General features: G+C 39.5%; 1 long non-coding RNA gene across 1 annotated transcript; it reads right to left on the reverse strand.

Moving 5' to 3' along the window:
* Positions 1-8,182: 8,182 nt before the first annotated feature.
* Positions 8,183-19,059, reverse strand: LOC124264573. The gene is made up of 4 exons (XR_006895171.1): positions 18,980-19,059; positions 18,276-18,277; positions 13,227-13,233; positions 8,183-8,192 (listed from the first exon to the last, which is right to left on the reverse strand). It is a non-coding gene; the product is annotated as an uncharacterized LOC124264573 (long non-coding RNA).
* Positions 19,060-20,198: the final 1,139 nt, after the last annotated feature.

Below are 20,198 nucleotides of genomic sequence, written 5' to 3' on the forward strand. Positions count from 1 at the left end.
GACCAGCACAACTTGTACGATGGAGCCCTGACCAGACAATTAGGTTAGTTTTACGCCACTTTTAGAAATATACCAGCAATATCATGACGGGGAACACCAGAAATTGGCTTCACACATTGTACCCATGTGGGGAATCGAACCAGGGTCTACCGCGTGACGAGCGAATGCTTTTACCACTGTTCGTTTTGCTGCAGAGTACAACATATCGTTCGAATTGGCTTTGAACAAAACTGACTCGATACTTTATCATTGTACCGCTATACAAGATATATCTCATATATCATATAAGTCTTAATAGAAACATATTTACAGTATGCAATATTTTGATTATCAATGTTTAAAACTTTAAACTAGAAATATATTTGACATTATGCAATATTTTGATAATTAACATTTAATAGTCTTAAATAGAAATATATTTTAATAAATTAAACCGTGTAGAATTGTTGTTTGAGGGCTGATTGATCGCCAGTACAATTAATAGTTTTTATCACCAACGTATGACATTTCAAACTTTTGAAATTGATCTCATATGATAAATCTTTTCTTTTGCCCTCAGTTTATAGGAATACTCGACAACCTTACATCGACCAAGAAGCATTTGATGCACAATTACGAATTATCTGGTGATATGTTGTGCTATTTACAGTAGAGCTCGATGGTGCATCATTCCAAGCTGTTTGGCTCAGATAGCAAGTGTCCGTGGTATGCTTATAGTCGGCGGTCACACAAATGAAATCCGTTTCCGCCTGACACAGACTCATGCACGCCTCTATCGTTTCAATGGATGAAACAGTTTTGTCGTTGTAGCCATTGAGTACTTTGTTCTGAAAGACGGTGAAGCGGGATCCGTATCCAGATTCACCGCAGTCTGGAATGAAAAGCGCATCGTGTTAAATAAGTGAACACAATGATAATAATAGTCAATTTATATTGCGCATTTATCCATGCACATTGCATGCTCAAAGCGCTGACATATTACCCCTGATCAACGAGTACAGACCACTCTCTGTGGAGAATACAACCGGTGTCCTGTCAGACGCTCAAGATTCAAATTCAGACTACCATCGTATCATACCAGGTACCCAATTTACTGCTGGGTGGACAGATGCAATTTTGAACAAACTCGCTTGCCTAAGGTGAGACCACATGTATCACATGTGCTTCGTTGTGGGGCAGGACTGAAGTCTTAGAAACTAACAGGAGTCAAGCGGCTAAACACGGTTACCCATCCAAGGACTCTCCGCGCCCAACGTTGCTCAACTTCAACTGATTGTGACCTGAGCTCAATCTTTGTCATCACATTCGTGTATCCCAGGTGATGGTCGTTGGTTTGTTATTTAACACCGCACTCAACAATATTCCAGCTAGATGACGGCGGTCTGTAAATAATCGAGTCTGGACCAGACAATCTCGTGATCAACAGAATGAGCATCCATCTAAGCAATTGGGATGCAACGACATGTGACCACACGATCCTGTTAGTCGCCTCTTACGACAAGCACTGATCTTCACGGTGTTTACTGTATTCCGTTGTGCAAGCACTCGAATGCCTGTCAGTGTATTTAACTACTGTCTTATCCTAAACGAGTTTCCACAGGTATCCCTAGAGCTTGTGTGAGTGTTGTGCAAGTGTATTTATCTCTGTGAATTATGGGCACTTTATGACAAAATCATGTAACCTCTCACCGTGTCAGGAAGAATGGTCATGCACCATTAGGCTACCCCACCCACTCCTAACGCCGATGAAGCCTTATTATTTGTTTTTGACATACAATGTGTGAAGCCCATTTCTGGTGTCCCCGCCACAATGTGATTGTGTCCACCTATTCCAGAATCAGTTTTTGAACAGGGATAGGGTGGTGGCTGAACGTGCTCTGTCATTTTTTGGTTCCTTAGCTTGTTATCAATCGTAATGATGGTGGGCGAGCTGGCTAAGGCGCCAGGCTAGTAATCCAGCGAGCTTGGATGTGCCGGGATCGAGCCCACCTGTGACCGGGTGTAAAAAACCCCGGAGTCAACTTTGTGTGCAGACTATTTCAGTGTTGTCACAACCCCTAGTGCACAGTACACAACCCTGTGCACTTAAAAGAACCCACGATTCCGTTGGTAGATGACCAGATGCTGGCCACATGAATACGTGCAAACACCTAGATGCGGGTACAGCAACGTGCAGTAAACTTGGACAAAGTACTGTGACTATGTGTCCATCCAGCTGTGAATGGGTACCTCGTAAGGATGGGAAAGCCACATTAACTCGGTGCGCCTAGTAGGCAGCAAGAGTTGTATGATCCACAGGGAGTTGAGATTGAAAATACGATATGCCGTTGTGATGGACATCCAATGATCGAGGGAAAACAAAGCGCCTTTGAGCAGTTGTACTGGATATCGGCGCTATATAAATGTATGTATGTATGTATGTATGTGTGTGTGTGTGTGTGTGTGTGTGTGTGTGTGTGTGTGTGTGTGTGTGTGTGTGTGTGTGTGTGTGTGTGTGTGTGTGTGTATGTAATGATGACCTGTTACGTATGTTTAATACTTACCTTGGACACAGCTGCTGCCCAGTTTCAAGTACATGATGTCACACACACAAAAGCCGTCATTGCAGACCACGTTCGTCCCAGAACAAGTCGAGGTGCACGTGCCAAAGTGTGGTGAAGATGCTGAAAAAACCCCAAAAGATCGATAAAGTGGCGTCACACTGAACACTCCCAGCTGATTAATTCCAAACTATTTTGATAAATACCCTCATATTTGTGCTAGCATGTACAATAAAATCAGCAAACTTGAAGTGTTCATCTGATAGGTCAGACATCATAGAGCACCAAAACAATAAACCCCAAATAATCACAAGGTACCACTAGACTAGTATGGATAATAGTGAATGAGTAGTTTTACGCCACTTTTAGCAATATTCCAACAATATCACGGCGGGGGACACCATGAATGGGCTTCACACATTGTACCCTTGTGTGGAATCGAACCCGGGTCTTCGGCGTGATGAGCGAACGCATTAACCACTAGGCTACCCCACCGCCCCAGATCTGGATATTAACTTGAAACATGAAATAGTTGAAAAGCTCTGCTCCGGAAACGAAAAGCACAGATGATGATGGTTGATCGCTATATTTACCAAACCGGGTTATAAAATTGGTGAAAAACAAAATCTTCTATATGCCCAAAACACTTTTTGTTTGAGGGAAGTTTATTTAGAGAATTACAATTCAGCTTAAAATAGAATTTACGTTTTATATAGTCTGCGTTGAAAGTTGAAACTGTTAAATAAGATTTAGTAACAAAGCCTTTAGAAAGAAGTCAGATGTAACACATGTGCCATACCATTTTCTGAATGAAATAAAAATTGTAGACTAAGTAATTTGGGGGTTCATATGGAATTCGCACCCACACTCCCAGAATAAGGCACCAAATCGCCAGTTTGTGTCGAATCCCGGATGGAAAAAGTGTAATCCCGTGTATAGCTTGAAACACTATTTCAGTGGCACCACGACCTTTCAGCTTGCTGGGGGCGGGCAACCCAAGGTGATACGTGTCCACTTTTACCACTTCTGTGAACTTCATGACCACGTGTACAGTGTTTGACAAACTTCATATAAGCATAATTCTGGTTAACTGGGATTCGAACCCACGACCACAGGTTCCGGGCTCCCCAAACTGGTACATCTCTACTCAGGGACTTGCAGTGTCTTAGATAACTTAGAGGCCATTTTAAAAGAATGTCTTCGTCATACTACGACTTGGCGGGTTCGTTGAAAGCTTGGAATGTATAAACAAAAGAATTTGTTTTTAAATCATAAAGGAAAGAATGTAATACTACATGAGAAAGAACTTCATCAAGAAAATACCAGAATACACCAGGGATATCGTTCAGACACCATCACCTGCTCTTGAATGTGACCGCTGTTCACAGTGCAAAAATATGATACCTTACTTCAGCAATACGTCATGGACGTTCGTTCACATGATAGATGTTAAAATATAAACGGACAATATCGTTTTCTCACATCTTATCATATTTCATAGATTCCATTCCACAGAGAAATACAGGGGCGGTGGGGTAGCCTAGTGGTTAAAGCGTTCGCTCGTCACGCCAAACACCCGGGTTCGATTGTACCCCACGTGGGTATAATGTGTGAAGCCCATTTGTGGTGTCCCTCGCCGTGAAATTGCTGGAATATTGCTAAAAGTGGCGTAAGATCAAACTCACTCACTGAGAGAGAGAAAAAACCCATCATTTCCATACGTGATGCCTAAGCTGTTGCTACACTTAATCGTATTCAGCTGAAGTTGAATGTTTCAAGTGAACCACAGTGAACCGATGGTATTTTACAACAATGTCCAGCTCACCTTTGCATAACGAGTACATTCTGTATCCACTGTCGACATTATAGCTGGCACTTGACGGGTCTGTGAACGTTGTATTGTATGCTACACAGACACCTGAGTTTGGGTTGTAGCCACACATCTCAGACAGGTCATATTTGCCACACTGGGCAACACACTCAGCTCGAGTGGTTGTATTCTGGTCCGTCCACATCACATTGTCGGTCACTCTCCTGTCTTCAAACCCGGACAAGGCGTGGACATCACATTTCCCACAGCTCCCATCAGCACTGACCACAGTTGTCCAAACTAAAGCTACACACAACGTTGGCCACATTTTGACGTTATGTTACCTTTCCGAAAAGCTCAACTTTGCAGAATTTGCAGTGATTTCTAGTGATGAATTGCTCTTAAGAACCTTATTTCTTGAGACTATGAAAGGTGTACCTTCCTGTCAAACTCACCGCTGGGTTTTGAAGCTTATGCTGAGTACCGAAATGTTTATATTCATTCATATGCAACTCACAAACATAGTGAACACACAGTAGGGTCATGTCAATATCTTTGCAATGTGCATTGTGGACAAAGCACAATTAGTGCTTCATCACGATTATATCGATCTTCCGAATCTATATCTACTGGTCTATCAAGACAACCTACTGTTCCTCTTTGATTCAAAGTTTATCTGCAATTCCACAGCCGTATGTGTCCATTATTTATGTGATCAATAACGATAGTTAATCGATGTTGATTGAAAATATTCATCACGAAGTATGTAATGATAATTTATTGCCAGTGTCTACAGAACATTTACTGGTGTGATTTAAGGAAGAAATTCCACTTTTATAGTACTTCTGTCAACACAGTTAGGTGAAATGCTTCTCAGAAAGAATGTGATGATTTAAACATATTAGAGCAGATGAAATTGTTAATTACATTCCTTGCCCATTTATGTGATTGGGCACTGGCTGGTTTTTAACTATTTTAAAGTTTAATTAGAAAGTTATTATATTTTTTGTTTAACGCCGCACTCAGCAATATTCCAGCGGCGGTCTGTAAATAATGGAATCTGGACCAGACAATCCAGTGATCAACATCATGAGCATCGATCTACGCAACTGGGATATGATGACATGTGTCAACCAAGAAAGCTACATAATAACTCACACATTCAATGTATTTAATGACACACACACTCTATGCTGTTATATATTGTTCGTGTGATGTCTTACATGTGAGCAGACGACATTTATCAGTCAAAAGCAAGTTTTTCCTCAAATTGTTCCATCAGGAAGTTTATTTGTTGCTGCTCGGCAATATTCGTTCTATATGATGGCGGTCTGTAAATGCCCGTGTCTGGACCAGACCATCCAATGATGAATGAAGTAATCATGAGCAACGATCTTCGCAGTTGCCAGAACTCAATCTTGACAAGTACATCATAGATTAATATATCCAGTCATTTTACCATATGACTTGTTTTTAGATAACTTGTCCCCATTGCAGACACAGTGCACTAAGTTAAATATCATGCATCAATGTAATAATTACAAACAAAACGGTATTGATAATCGAACTCAGCTTTGGTTGGTTGTTTTTTAACGCCGCACTCAGCAATATTGCAGCAATATGGCGGCGGTCTATAAATAATCAAGTCTGAACCAGACAATCCAGTGATCAACAGCATGAGCATCGATCGATACAATGACAGAGTCAACCGAGTCAGTGAGTCTGACCACCCGATCCCGCTAGTCGACTCTTACGACAAGCATGGGTTACTGAAGACCAATTCTGTAGAACCCAAATCTTCACGGGTCCGAACTCAGCTTTGACAAGTATACCTAGATACACAGAACTTTATTAGTTTCCGAGAAAACGTGTTCCCATTTCACGCAGTAAGTTAAAAAACATGGACCACTGGTCATAATACTAGTCAAGACACCAATTTTCGACATCTTTTGAGATCGTAACCAGTAAAAACAATAAGCAATTTTTTATTTCTCAAAGAATTAAAACAGTTTTTTGAAAGCTTCACCTCAATTCAAGGGACCAGAGCTCATGAGAAATGCGAGCAGCCAATTCTGTTTCCTCTTGTTCATGTCCTAGAGTTATTATTAGTGGTTAAAAGCGTTAGCCCGTTACTCCCAAGATCAAGGTTCGATTCCCTAATCCAACGTTTTTATCTTGTCCTGATGTCCACTTGGCATTGCTGTACATAACAATGTCATCGATATCCACCAATGGCAAGTACTTGTGTTGAAAAAGTCACCTAGTAATTAAGGTACTGTTTTAGATATTTTAATCCTTCACTGTTCATACATTTCATACATACTACTGTATTAGGTTTCACTGATCAAACATGCAGATAAAAGTATCGTTTTCCCTTCATACATACCTCATTGCTTCTGTATTAGGTTTCACTGATCAAACTTACAGATAAAAGTATTGTTTTCCCTTCATACATATCTCATTGCTTCTGTTCTAGGTTTCACTGATCAAACGTACAGATAAAAGTATCGTTTTCCCTTCATACATACCTCACTGCTTCTGTATTAGGTTTCATGTTCTATAACATCACCTCTGATATACTATAAAACTGAACTTGTAAATTATATGTAAGTAACTAAACTAAGCTGAGTTCTGCTTTTCAGTCTTTGATGGTTTGCAGGGTTATAAGTATGGGTTATGCACAACATTGCATGATGGGTGATGCTTATTTTGCATATGAAACAATGTTTTCTTGACCTCTATACTATACCATTTAAACTCAAAGATACAAAAATCCCCAGTTGAGATAAAGCTAAGAACAATCACAGATATGGAATTGTTGTTGACACAGAAACTCGAACAATATGCCATTAAAAACAGTTCACCACTAAACCTATTTGTGTACCAACTTTGGTGAAGACATATTGTACATTTTCCTGCTCTGGATATGAGCACAGCCGCAAGTTCATGTATAAGTCAAATTTGTTGCCATGGACACTGGAAAATGTCCCCCCTGAATGCCCAGATCTCCACGTGTCCTATCCATATGCCAACTTTAGTGAAGAAATATTGAATAAGTCAGATTTAAGCTCGGTCCAGGAAATGAGCACTACTTCAGTTAGCATCCAAAGTCAAACTTGTTGCCATGGAAACTGGAGAAATGCCTTTTTCTAAAGCCCTCAACTATCACAAGGTGCCAGATCTCTACTAGACCTATTTATGTGATAACTTTGGTGAAGAAATAATGTACAGTTTTTGCGATCTGTCCATGAAATGAACACTACCGTAGTTACCAGCAAAAGTAAAAAATGTTGTCATGGAAACTCGAAAACTATAGGGCTATTTGAATGTTTAATGTTTTTTCTTGAAATTGCAAGATGTTGGTTCGTTCCATAGATTTGAAATTTCAACTTACATCACTTGGAATAAGACAAAACACAACAAACCAACAACAAAAATAACCCTAAATTGCTTCCATACTTAATGCTAGAAGGTGGTATATTCTCCCCATTATCGTAATTGTCATACACAGGATGGAGAAGTTATCACAACCGATATAAAAACTGTTATGATCGATCCGTCGATTAATTTTGTTGGGTCTCTTAAGTCAAAGACCTATCCACAAAGACAACTATTTCCCGTGGTTTCTAAAGAGACTGATATAAGAAATAATGCTGCTGGAATTAACTTTCTTCCCTGCGATGCCAGTTGGTACACTTTTGGAACCTTGACAAGATAGTACTTATCGGTCAAACTATCGATCACTTTCATTCATCAGTTGTGTTTTGCATAAGCCCGACCTACAGTCGAGTAGCATGGAACTTAGATACCAATAATAAAATACCTAATCTATAATGTGGTTTCTGTATAGCACCATCGATCAGAGTCCTCACAGAATCATTGGTAAATACTGACATTATCAGTGAACAGGATGCAGTGACTATCGTTTTCGAACATGATTAATACGCAAAGGTAGTTCAAACGATTAACGATTCACTGGCATTGATCACTGTCTCAATTCTCTATCCAGGGTTTTAACAGCTGAATAATTTCCAGTTTTAATCAAAACGTTTTATGGTGGTCATTTCCGAATCGGACGCATAAGGGACAACTATGACGTGCGAAGCAATACCTCAAGTCAAAACATTGATTACACAAAAGTCTCGTTTCCTGTTAACTGGGTTCCGTCCTATTGCGCAACTTTGTTCAATAACAAGTCAAGAATTTTGTGACCAATTCATTAAACTGGATACATAAATATTAATCAGTATTATTTGATACATCTAAGCACTTGTATATTGCAGCACTATGCTCCTTATAATCCTTGCAAACATGTCGTGCAGCCTGCTCTGTCGTACAGCTAGCACTGACAAACAGAAACCTGGAAATCGTGGAAATCTCAAACGAGGCTCTGCCGCTAGAAAAGTTTGGCGGTCTGGTACGGACTTGGTGTTATATCAATCGCATTGTGTGTTACAGAACTACGCCGAATAAGCGCCATAAAACACACAACAGGTGTAACCAGTTAGCCAGATGCATTGTGAATCATTTTACGACCTCATCAAACGGGCAGTCTGTGACGTCTTAGTTAAGGTCATGCTGCCTACACCTCGCCATAAAATCCAGAAATACGATGTTATAAAGTTTAGAATTACAATTCATTTACAAATACCATTTTCTTACGAAACACGAAATTGAAATTCAGTGTAACCATAGCTGTTTGTGATGTCTATTTTCACTTTAACACGAGAAAATTCGGATCGGCTGAAAAGTAGGTCATTGTCTGAATAGGTTAATAAGACTCGGTATGTTTCGGTTTGATTTTCCAGATGAACATTTACTTTTGCATGTGTTTTCCCAAGGGTGACTCTGATGGAGCAGGATACGCTCAACCTTTCGCAAACAACCGGTGTCGTCGCTATTAGATAGGCATGTATTGAACTGGTGACTTTAGTTTTAAGGCAAGGGCTTGATTAAATATTTGTTTTGCGTTTCCAAGGCAAATGAAGATAGGCATCGTTTTTAGGCATAACATAAAACCAGTTCGTTGAATCTTTCTGAAACCTGGAATATATAACAACCTTTTTGATGGTCAGTTGTTGTCAAACTTCTTAGAGGATTTACGACACTCGATGCTTGAAAGACCTGAATACAGTGCCACACTAAATGAAAACATGTGCCGTGATGTCGAAATGCATTTGGGAATAGTATATTCATGTCTTACCCCAGTGGACCCAAATATTGTAATACAAATTTAACACATTTATTACGTTTGACAAACTGTTGCAGGACTGACTGACTGAGTATGGTTTTACGCCGTTTTTAGCAATATTCCAGCAATATCACGGCGGGGGACACCAGAAATGGGCTTCACAAATTGTACCCATGTGGGGAATCGAACCCGGGCCTTCGGCGTGACGAGCGAACGCTTTAACCACTAGGCTACCCCACCACCCCGTTGCAGGAATGGAAGGAGGTTAAAAACATTAAATTCAATAAAAGTTTCATTACGATAAAAGAAAAACCCGAAATAATTTCTTTACCCCTTTGTTTATATTAAAAAAGCTACACATCCTCTATACATCGATTACAAGTTCTTGTCAATAAACCCGTGAAGGTCCGGGTTAGAATATTGGCCGTCAGTAACCCATGCTTGTCGTAAGAGTCGACTAACGGGATCGGGTGGTCAGGCTCGCTAACTTGGTTGGCACATGTCATCGGTTCCCAATGGCGCAGATCGATGCTCATGCTGTTGATCACTGGATTGTCTGGTCCAGACTCGATTATTTACAGACCACCGCCATATATCTGGAATATTGCTGAGTGCGGTGTAAAACTCAACTCACTCACTCACTCTTGTCAATAATATTTGCATATTTCAGTTCAGTATGTGTGATGATGTATAAGTATTTGAAACGGACATAAAAATGTTCTCAAACCCTTGTTAATAACAGGAGGTTTCCAAACATTTTAATGGCTCTTCCACCACCCCAGCAGCAGGGCTTTGACGGAGATCGTGGCTAGTACTGCAGAAGCATAAGAAGTTCTTTTGAAACTGATTACAATATACACCTAAATCATTACGTTAGTAATTTAGTGTTAGCAAGAGGAGGTTGAAACGGAGTCCGATCGTTTAATAGACATGCATTGAACTGGTGCATTTTGCTTTCAGGAAAGTACTTGATTTAATATTGGTTTTGTGTTTCCAAGGTAACACGTTTGACCATAGGAATAGTTTTGAAGCATAACTAGTTGGTTTATGTCTTTTGTAACTGTGCATACATACATATTAAGCCACCGCTGAACTGGTCCCTTTTGATGACCAGTTGTTGCCAAACATCTTTGCAACACGATGCTGGAAAGATGTTATTATTTCGGGTGCCTGACAAGAAATTAAACGCGTGCGTTTGTCTCATTTACCAACGGACTGGACTGTTTGGGATGAGTACAAGAAATTGGCGATACTGTTGTGAAGAGTCAGCTTGTAACTGGGACAAATGATCATGTCTATGACGACGATGACGTTATAATAGTTGTCCCCTATTTGAAAAGCATATCCTCAGAACGACAGATGATCTGGGTTTGCAAAGGTTTTGATGGAATGGTAACATAAATGACCCGAATACAGTGACACACTGGATGGCCGTTATTGCCCTGTTGTGGATATGAATGGCTAAGTTATTTTTTATCCCAGTTTTCCTTGAACCAAAACAATTTCAAGGCACTGAGTTCCTTTGACAAGCTTTTGCAATAACCATGGATGGTGTCTATGAAAACAAACAGTTCTTTCAAGTTTCGATTAGTTAAAATGTTACCCGAAATGCTTTCTTTGCCCCTCTGGTTATATATAAAAGAGGGGCGGTGGGGTAGCCTAATGGTTAAAGCGTCACACTGAAGAACCTGTTCGATTCCCCACATGGGCACAATGTGTGAAGCCCATTTCTGGTGTCCCCTGCCGTGATATTGCTGGAATATTGCTAAAAGCGACGTAAAACCATACTCAGACAGGCAGTATATGTAAAAGCTACACATTTCCTTAACGCTGATAGAAGTTGTTTTTAACAATATTTACATCTTTGCGTTCAGTATCTCTGAGGATGTATGTAAGTATTTGAAACGGACATAAAATGTTTTCAAAACATATTAAATACAAAATACAGGTAGTTTTCAAATGGTTCTTCAAGCATTTCAGCGCCAGGCCTTTGGCAATCATTAGTGTCGTGGTTTGCAATGTAGAAACGGAAGTTATAGATTGCGTTGATACTGACTACATAATACCGCTGAATGAGTACGTCAGTAATTAAGTGTTAGTCGAAGAAGGGTGAAACGGGGAGTGTATCGTTTAACACACGTATCAGTATATTCACCAAGCGTTGTGAGTTAGTGACTTATACTATATGTTAGCAGTGTCAACCCATCGGTGCAATCGGTCTTCCCATGCTTGTCGTAAAAGGCAACTAAAGAGATAGGGTGGTCAGAGTCGCTGACTTGGTTGACACATGTCATCGTATCCCAATATTGCGTAGATCGATGTTCATTATGTTGATCACTGGATAGTCTGGTTCGGACTCGAATATTTACAGACCGCCGCCATATAGCTGGTATACTGCTGAGAGAGGTGTTAAACAACAAACAAACAAACAATACCCATCGTTGCAGAATCGCGTTTGTTTTCATCTTTTCTATGAATATTATTATCATCAGCTTGAGCAGTGAAAGTCGGACCGCACCTTGAAAGGCCATCAACCACCATGAATCCTACCAATGAATGTCTGAAAGGATTAATTCCGTGTACCCGTGCGCCTTTCCCCTTCCCCTCATGTAAGAATGTGTGAGCAAAGTTTTACGCAATATTCCAGCAATATCACGACACGCTAAACCCATGTGGGGAATCGAACCCGGGTCTTCGGCGTGACGAGCGGACGTTTTAACCAGTAGGCTACCCCACCGCCACTTATGTAAAAATCCCCTTCTGAAGCATATACGACGGCTTATGAATAGGCGCTGAGTTTTGTGACCCTTTGACTTAAATAACCGTCAGCTGCAGGCGTCTATTTACAGTACATATCTAATAGCAAGACGTTACAAAAACGTCTAATCAACAATCACTTAAACATATTAGAGACATACCGTCGGTAACATTTTAGAATTAACTTTCTATGGACTCATTAATATCTGACAGACTTATTTCGATGGGGAGTATTGATTCAGAACCAGTCAATGTATGTTAGACGTAGTTAAATGAGACCTTTATGTATGTGTATCGGTACCCATTAATAAAATATGGTTTGATCATTGTTGTGAAAAGAATAGGAGGGTGTGGGGATATAGAAACGGGATTTTGTTTTGATGCCGTTTAGTTCATAACTCAAGCCGGTCAATATTTCACAAGGATGTACACAACAATCATTCTCTAAACTGACGCTTTATGCTTCTCGGACATATTTGAAAATTCCATTTTTGCGGTGTTCAGGTCAACAGCCTGGTCACGGCTTCCAATGAGTACATATGAAAACTAGTAGTAAGAAAAGAAAAGTATTAATTGGACTTTGATTCAGATAATGGGGAGGATTTTAATGAAATATGTTCTATTCATGAGCTCCATGTTGCACTTGATCAAGCTCACCACGTTGCTTCGGTAACATATGTAATCAACTCCTGAAACACTTACTAGAATCATGCTTAGAAATTTTTAATTATTATTGATTACATTTGGACGTCTGGAAAATTTCCTAATACACTATAATTGTCCCCATCCCTAAACCGACCCTTCTTCTTATCGACCAAATTTCATTAACAAGCTGCGTTTGCAAAACCATGAAACGCATGGTAGATAATCGACTAGTTTGGAACTGAGAAATCAATAACCTAATAATGCCATTATTGATAAACAACACGCAGTGTCTATACTTTTGGATCTTGAAAAAGAATACTGTATTTACAAAATAAGATTTACATAACGTTTGCCTGAATTTATATTCAAGTTTTTAAATGATAGGCAAGTTCGCGTTGGCTCCCCAGTCGCATCACTATAATCAGGATCTTGTCTGTCACATTGTTTAATATCAAGATAAAGGATTTTATAAAAGTTTTGAAATGTCTCAGTTGATGGATTACTTTTTGTGGATGATTTTAGCATTTTTATCGTGGTAAAAACATGCATACTATTTAAAGGAAACTACATTTGTATTCAAATAGATCTAGTAGATGGTGTCTTGAAAATGGTTTTTTAAAACCCACAACCAACTGCTTTCATTTTTGTAGAAAATACAAGCCACATGAGGTCCCATTGACCATCACTTAACCTTTTTATTGCACATAATTATTTAAAGAATACATATCTGAAGGCACTGGATTTAATTCAAATTCCAAATGGGGAGGACATAGAAAACTCCTCCTCCAACTGTACAGACCGCTCATCCGCACTAATCTTCATTACGACTCCATCATTTATGGTGGAATTTGTAAACGCAATTAAAATCCAGATTCAATTCCTGACCAAGGCCTCAGGATTTGCCTTGGAGCATTTAGGACTTGTCCAATTCAAAGTATATATGTGGAGACTGATGAGCCATCTCTTACACACAACGTCGAATTAACTTGTCTTTGCAGCATATTTATAAACTACACTCTACTAAATCTAATCCAGGCTACAGCTGTGTACTTAATCCTCTCTATGAACACATTACAATACAACAGAATATCTTTTACTCCTCCCCTTGGAATACCACTACAATCTGACATTTTCTGCTCCTAAAACAGATCTGTTACATAAAGCCCTCACTCATCTGTTGTCTCCACCACCATGGCAATTTATAAAGCCAAGCGTGGAGTTAACATAAATTTCATTCAATAAATCTGAAACAAAATCAACGCATACATCAACTTAAGCATAATCAATTAGGACACACATATGATACTTACATGTTTACAGATGGATCCAAGGATCGTGGGGCAGTAGCCAGCTCCATCGCCATTGGATCCAGGACTATTTCATCCAGTTTAGCAGATAAGTGCTCCCGTGGTGATCTACCTTCAGGTGTAGGCGATCTGTAGCCCATTATTATATTTGACTGTCGTCCACCGTAAAATAATTTCAAGGTTGCTAGTTTTACATAGATATCTTACATGTTCCAGCTCTTGTACTGTTCTTGGTGTATATTTTACAGTCAACCTGTCAGACCAGTCATTTGACCAAATGACTGAATATTTCAGCCATTTGGTCAAATTACTAAAATGAGGATGCGTGGGACATTCTGGGTGTGGTCGATTTGTGCCCAGAGAAACTCTTAACTTTATCAGAAGTCAACACTGAAACTTCAGTATTCCTTCGTATTGCTGTTGGAGCCGAGTCTTTATCGGGAGGCCAGGGTTTCGTCAAGTGTAACTGTGCTGGTAGCAAGAGATGTGGGACCAAGAAATGCAAATGCTTCAAAAACAATCTTCTGTGCAACAGACGGTGTCATTCAAGTCTCACTTTTCCAAACAAGTAATGCAAAACTCTATTGTTGAAACTGGATAAATAAAGTGTTCACTTCATTTTGTTGTGTTTTATTTTTTAACCGAAATGATTTAGTCATTTGGTCAAATGACTGAGAATTTTTGTCTTTTGACCAAATGACTGATCGTTACAGTCATTTGACCAAATGACCGGTTTGACAGATTGACTGTAACATATATAATTCAGCTTTATGTATCATGAATGTATAACATGTTTTAATCACTATACAGGGGACCGTTCATAATTTATGGCAAGGGAGGGTGATGATGGTTTTAAGAGGGGGTCACCAATTTTGTTCTGGGGAGGTGGGGGGTGGGAGCGTCAATTTTGTACACATGTACTGGGGGTCGGCAATTTTGTACATAAAAATGTTAAAAAATTATGCTTAAAAATTATGGGGAGGGTGAGTGTAATTGATTTTGTACATGATATGCAAGGGCATTCGATTAACTGGTTGGCACAGAATATTAATTTGTATTGTGGATATACTATTGCCAGTAGTGATGTTACTTATACAGAGTGCTGTTGTATTATTAGCATGAAAGGTTAACAAGGTATTATTATAATTTGCATGACGTCAAATAACAAGATCTATAGTCAAATAGTCTTATTTGGTTTCCTGAGTGAACACATTTTACCTTTTGTAGAACACCAGTGTCTTGATCCCTTAAAACAACACCTCTGTCACAACATCAAACATCAAAGGATTTTTACCTCGACCCAAAGGTCTAACTTACGGGACTACCCCCACTCCCCCTCATATACATCAGTTATCAAGCAGACAATAAACAGCGCGATGATAATGACGGGTAACATTCTCACAGATACATGTAGTAGTTGAACGGCGTAGTGATAATGACGGGTAGCATTCTCACAGATACATGTAGTAGTTGAACGGCGTAGTGATTATGACGGGTGGCAATCTCACTGATACATGTAGTAGTTGAACGGCGTAGTGATAATGACGGGTAGCATTCTCACTGATACATGTAGTAGTTGAACGGCGTAGTGATAATGACGGGTAACATTCTCACAGATACATGTAGTAGTTGAACGGCGTAGTGATAATGACGGGTAGCATTCTCACAGATACATGTAGTAGTTGAACAGCGTAGTGATAATGACGGGTAGCATTCTCACAGATACATGTAGTAGTTGAACGGCGTAGTGATAATGACGGGTAGCATTCTCACAGATACATGTAGTAGTTGAACGGCGTAGTGATAATGACGGGTAACATTCTCACAGATACATGTAGTAGTTGAACGGCGTAGTGATAATGACGGGTAACATTCTCACAGATACATGTAGTAGTTGAACGGCGTAGTGATAATGACGGGTAACATTCTCACAGATACATGTAGTAGTTGAACGGCGTAGTGATAATGACGGGTAGCATTCTCACAGATACATGTAGCAGTTGAACGGCGTAGTGATAATGACGGATAACATTCTCACAGATACATGTAGTAGTTGAACGGCGTAGTGATAATGACGGGTAGCATTCTCACAGATACATGTAGTAGTTGAACGGCGTAGTGATAATGACGGGTAACATTCTCACAGATACATGTAGTAGTTGAACGGCGTAGTGATAATGACGGGTAACATTCTCACAGATACATGTAGTAGTTGAACGGCGTAGTGATAATGACGGGTAACATTCTCACAGATACATGTAGTAGTTGAACGGCGTAGTGATAATGACGGGTAGCATTCTCACAGATACATGTAGTAGTTGAACGGCGTAGTGATAATGACGGGTAGCATTCCAACAGATAGTAGTTAAATTGTAGTTTGTAGTGTCAGATCCCTTAGGAGGGATATTTTGGAGTTTTATAAAGAAATGTTAGTTTTTGGATGTATCTTCGAGTGATTAGTGGTTGGAAATTGGTATCATTATAAATTTGATTATGACTCGTACCGTGAACAGCATCGAAAAGAGTTCTAAGCGCATCAAAATTTAGTTTTTCAACTGTTAGTGCCTTCTGTTTGGTACAATTGTCCCAAATGGGACAACAATAGTCGAAAATAGGCAAAATAAATTGTTTGTATACTGTTTGTAACGTTTTACGTGAGAGATGATATTTAAAACCTCTAAGATACGATATTATACATAAGCTTGTTGAAATGGTTTGAGAGTTATCGAGAGTTCAGCTAGTTGTTATGAATGGTTAATCAAAGATCAATCTAGGCTGGGTTTCCCTAAGGCTCTGTCTTAGGACCCCTATTGTTTATAGTTTATATCAACGACATCGCTGAAGGAATTAACAGCAATATCCGTCTCTTTGCAGATGACACATCACTTTAAGCTATAACATGCTATTACACTTTATGCTATAACATTTTATCGTTACTTCAAGTTTCCATCAAAACCTTGAAATTGCCAATATTTACTCGTTACTTCAAGAATTTTTTCGTTACTTCAATTATATTTTCGTTACTTCCATTATTTTCTCGTTGCTTCGAATATTTTTTCGATGTTTCAATATTTTTCAAAAACAATCTAATTTCAAGTATTTTCTCGTTGCTTCAATTGTCCTTCAAAAACTTGAAATTTCAAGTATTTACTCGTTGGTTCGAGTATTTTGGAAAGTTTTGGAAAGAAAGTTGAAGGAACGTGACAAAGTCAGTCGCCTAACCAGCTCAGCCAGCGCATTTCCACAAGTCGAAGTTGTGGTGGCTGAGTGGGTTAGGCGGCTGACTTTGTGTGCTGGAGATTAGGTGCTGGCGATTAGGTGCCTTTTTTCAACCCCCAAAATACTAGAATCTGTACTTTACTAAGAAAGTGTAATCCCCAATATAACATATGTTACATTAATATTGTTAACTGGTCTTCACCATCCAGCAGACAGATGTTGTTTAGCCTTCAAGTATTTCATGGGGCGTTCTATTTATTGAAACAGCATAAACTGTAATTGAATCAAGACTGTGCATAAGGTAATGACTCCCTTGGCAGACATTTCTTGTGGATGTGCAATGGGTTTGGTCGCTTATATTTCTGCATCCTCGATAATCTCCAGGGTATACGTTATGATCAATCTCCACTATACCCTGGATTCATCCTCTGAAAGAGGTAGAAGGAGTTCTTCCATATGTTTTATTAAAGTTTCAGATCTGTCAATTTGTCTGTATTATTTCTCCCAAAATCTGAGTGGCACTGCGAACACACCTTCGCGACTGCAACTGCTATCATTGTTGACACTGGCAAGCTCGGAAGTAACGGCGGCTTAGATCATTGGCTACTATGAGAGTGCGGAGCCAGCAAAGGGAGGTAATAAAATCATCGGGCCATGCTGTGGATGCATCCAGGGTATAGTGGAGATTGATCGTAACGCATACCCTGGAGATTATCGAGGATGATATTTCTGAATATATATACATTATTTTTTTTCGTCTTTGAATGTTGATGGAAAAACCCTGTAAATTAAACATAAACAATCACGCCTCACGAGTCTTTATGTACTGAAACGAGTCAGTATTGATTCGTTTCATACTGATTCTTTCTAATTGGAATAGGTTTATTTAACATGCATGCCCATTGTTCACCAAGGGTTCACATGATAAACCTTTTAAGATATCTTTATGCTTGGTAGATGCAGACCGTTGCATCTCTTTCGTGTAGACATCTTACAGATAAACATGTTCACATTAACTGTCTTGGTGGTGAATTACATTATAATTGCTGGAGTTTACAGCACAACTCGGATGTGCTATGTTAAGACATTGGGCGTGTTTGAACACAAGCGAGTGACTGACCATGTAATGTGGACGGAACAGAAGACGGACAGTCTGTTGAAGTGTGTTGCCAGATGCAATCAACATGACCTGGCTATGGCGTGTGGCTACAGCCCAAACAAGGCGGTCTGTGTCGCCTACAGCGCCATGTTGACAGACCCGGCAAGCGTCAGCTACGATGACGACACAGGATACAGAATGTACTCTTTATGTCCAGGTAATTACTTCCCCTTTTGATTACCTTTTCCTACAGAGTGAACACTTTGTGTGAACACGTATCCAGGACTTCGGCATGTGTCTAACACTTTATCCACTAAGTAACCTCAAATTTGAGAACATGGCAGTGACAATAACCTTTCTATTGAGAATGTCTAATTACGTTTCCAGGCAGTGTGCGAAATAGGCACTGACCCGTTAGCCCGTGGCTAGGAAAATCCAGTCTGGCCAGTAAATCTCCACAATCACTGGCCCGACTGGCTAGTGAATTTTCAGGAGTCATTTTGTAAATATATCGGACTCTTTCACTTGTCAAGGTATAATACACTTTTAAATCATGGTCTGATAAATCATATTAGCAGCTTAAGATCACATATTTGAGCATAAACAAAATATTTCAGACATGTGTTTTCTTATTGGTTTTTGATGGTATTTTACCTTTTTGCAATCTTTCGCTTAGTTTGCACATTCAAATTTCGGGCTAGTGAATTATTTTGTGGGCTAGTAACTTTCAGGCATAGATAGCCCGACTGGCTAGCAAAATGTGGAAACTATTTTACACACTGCTTCCAGGTACAAATAATTCTTGTCCTGTAAAAAAGTTTTAAGACAGAGACATGTCGTGTCATTCACAGTTCATAAACCAGACATCCGTTGATTAATAAATACATTGTAAGTAGGTGCAGGTCTCCTAGATTTGTAAAGAGGCTACCATGACTACAGTACTTTAACACTCTTAACATAGATATCAATACAACCTGTCAAGTGTGTGGAGCATGCCGCGTGTATTGCTGGGTGCGGCGTGAAGCAACAATCAGTTACTTTTTCATGAAAATTGTTTCGGTGCTGGGTGTTACTGATTACTTAAGATATATTTATCAAATATCATCTGTGATTTATTCCATTTATTTCATCCCTTATTCATCGCCCTTCATCATATACTCTGCAAAACAAGAAACGCAAAAGTAGAAAAGTTGGAAATATATGACGGAGCTTTGCTGATATTCTTACAAAATGAATATCAAATATGAATTGTATGCATCGGGAGTGATTTGTGCAGGAAGAATGAAGTTCGGTCCAAAAGTACGAAAAAGGTGGGAGAAACGCAACCACGTGGGAGGGTGACGGTCAAGCACAACAACATGAAATGGACATGCAACGTGAATTATGAATCATGTGACGGATTTAAATTTATTTGTCTATAAACAATTTTACAGCAATCAAAATGTGAAAAAGTAGCAGGGCACGTAGTCATCCTTACGTTAACCTCTTTGGCCATGTGGAGAAGGCGCCCGACTTCGGATCAGAAGGTCCGTGGTTCGAATCCCAGCACGGGACTCGGACAAAACTGCTCGCTACAAAAACATTCCACGACTGACAAAAGCTCATCGCTTCAAAGCCATCGGCCGACTGC

This window comes from Haliotis rubra, unplaced genomic scaffold, assembly GCF_003918875.1.
Source record: "Haliotis rubra isolate DU_JTF1 unplaced genomic scaffold, ASM391887v1 Scf93, whole genome shotgun sequence".
NCBI classification, from domain to species: Eukaryota; Metazoa; Mollusca; class Gastropoda; order Lepetellida; family Haliotidae; genus Haliotis; species Haliotis rubra.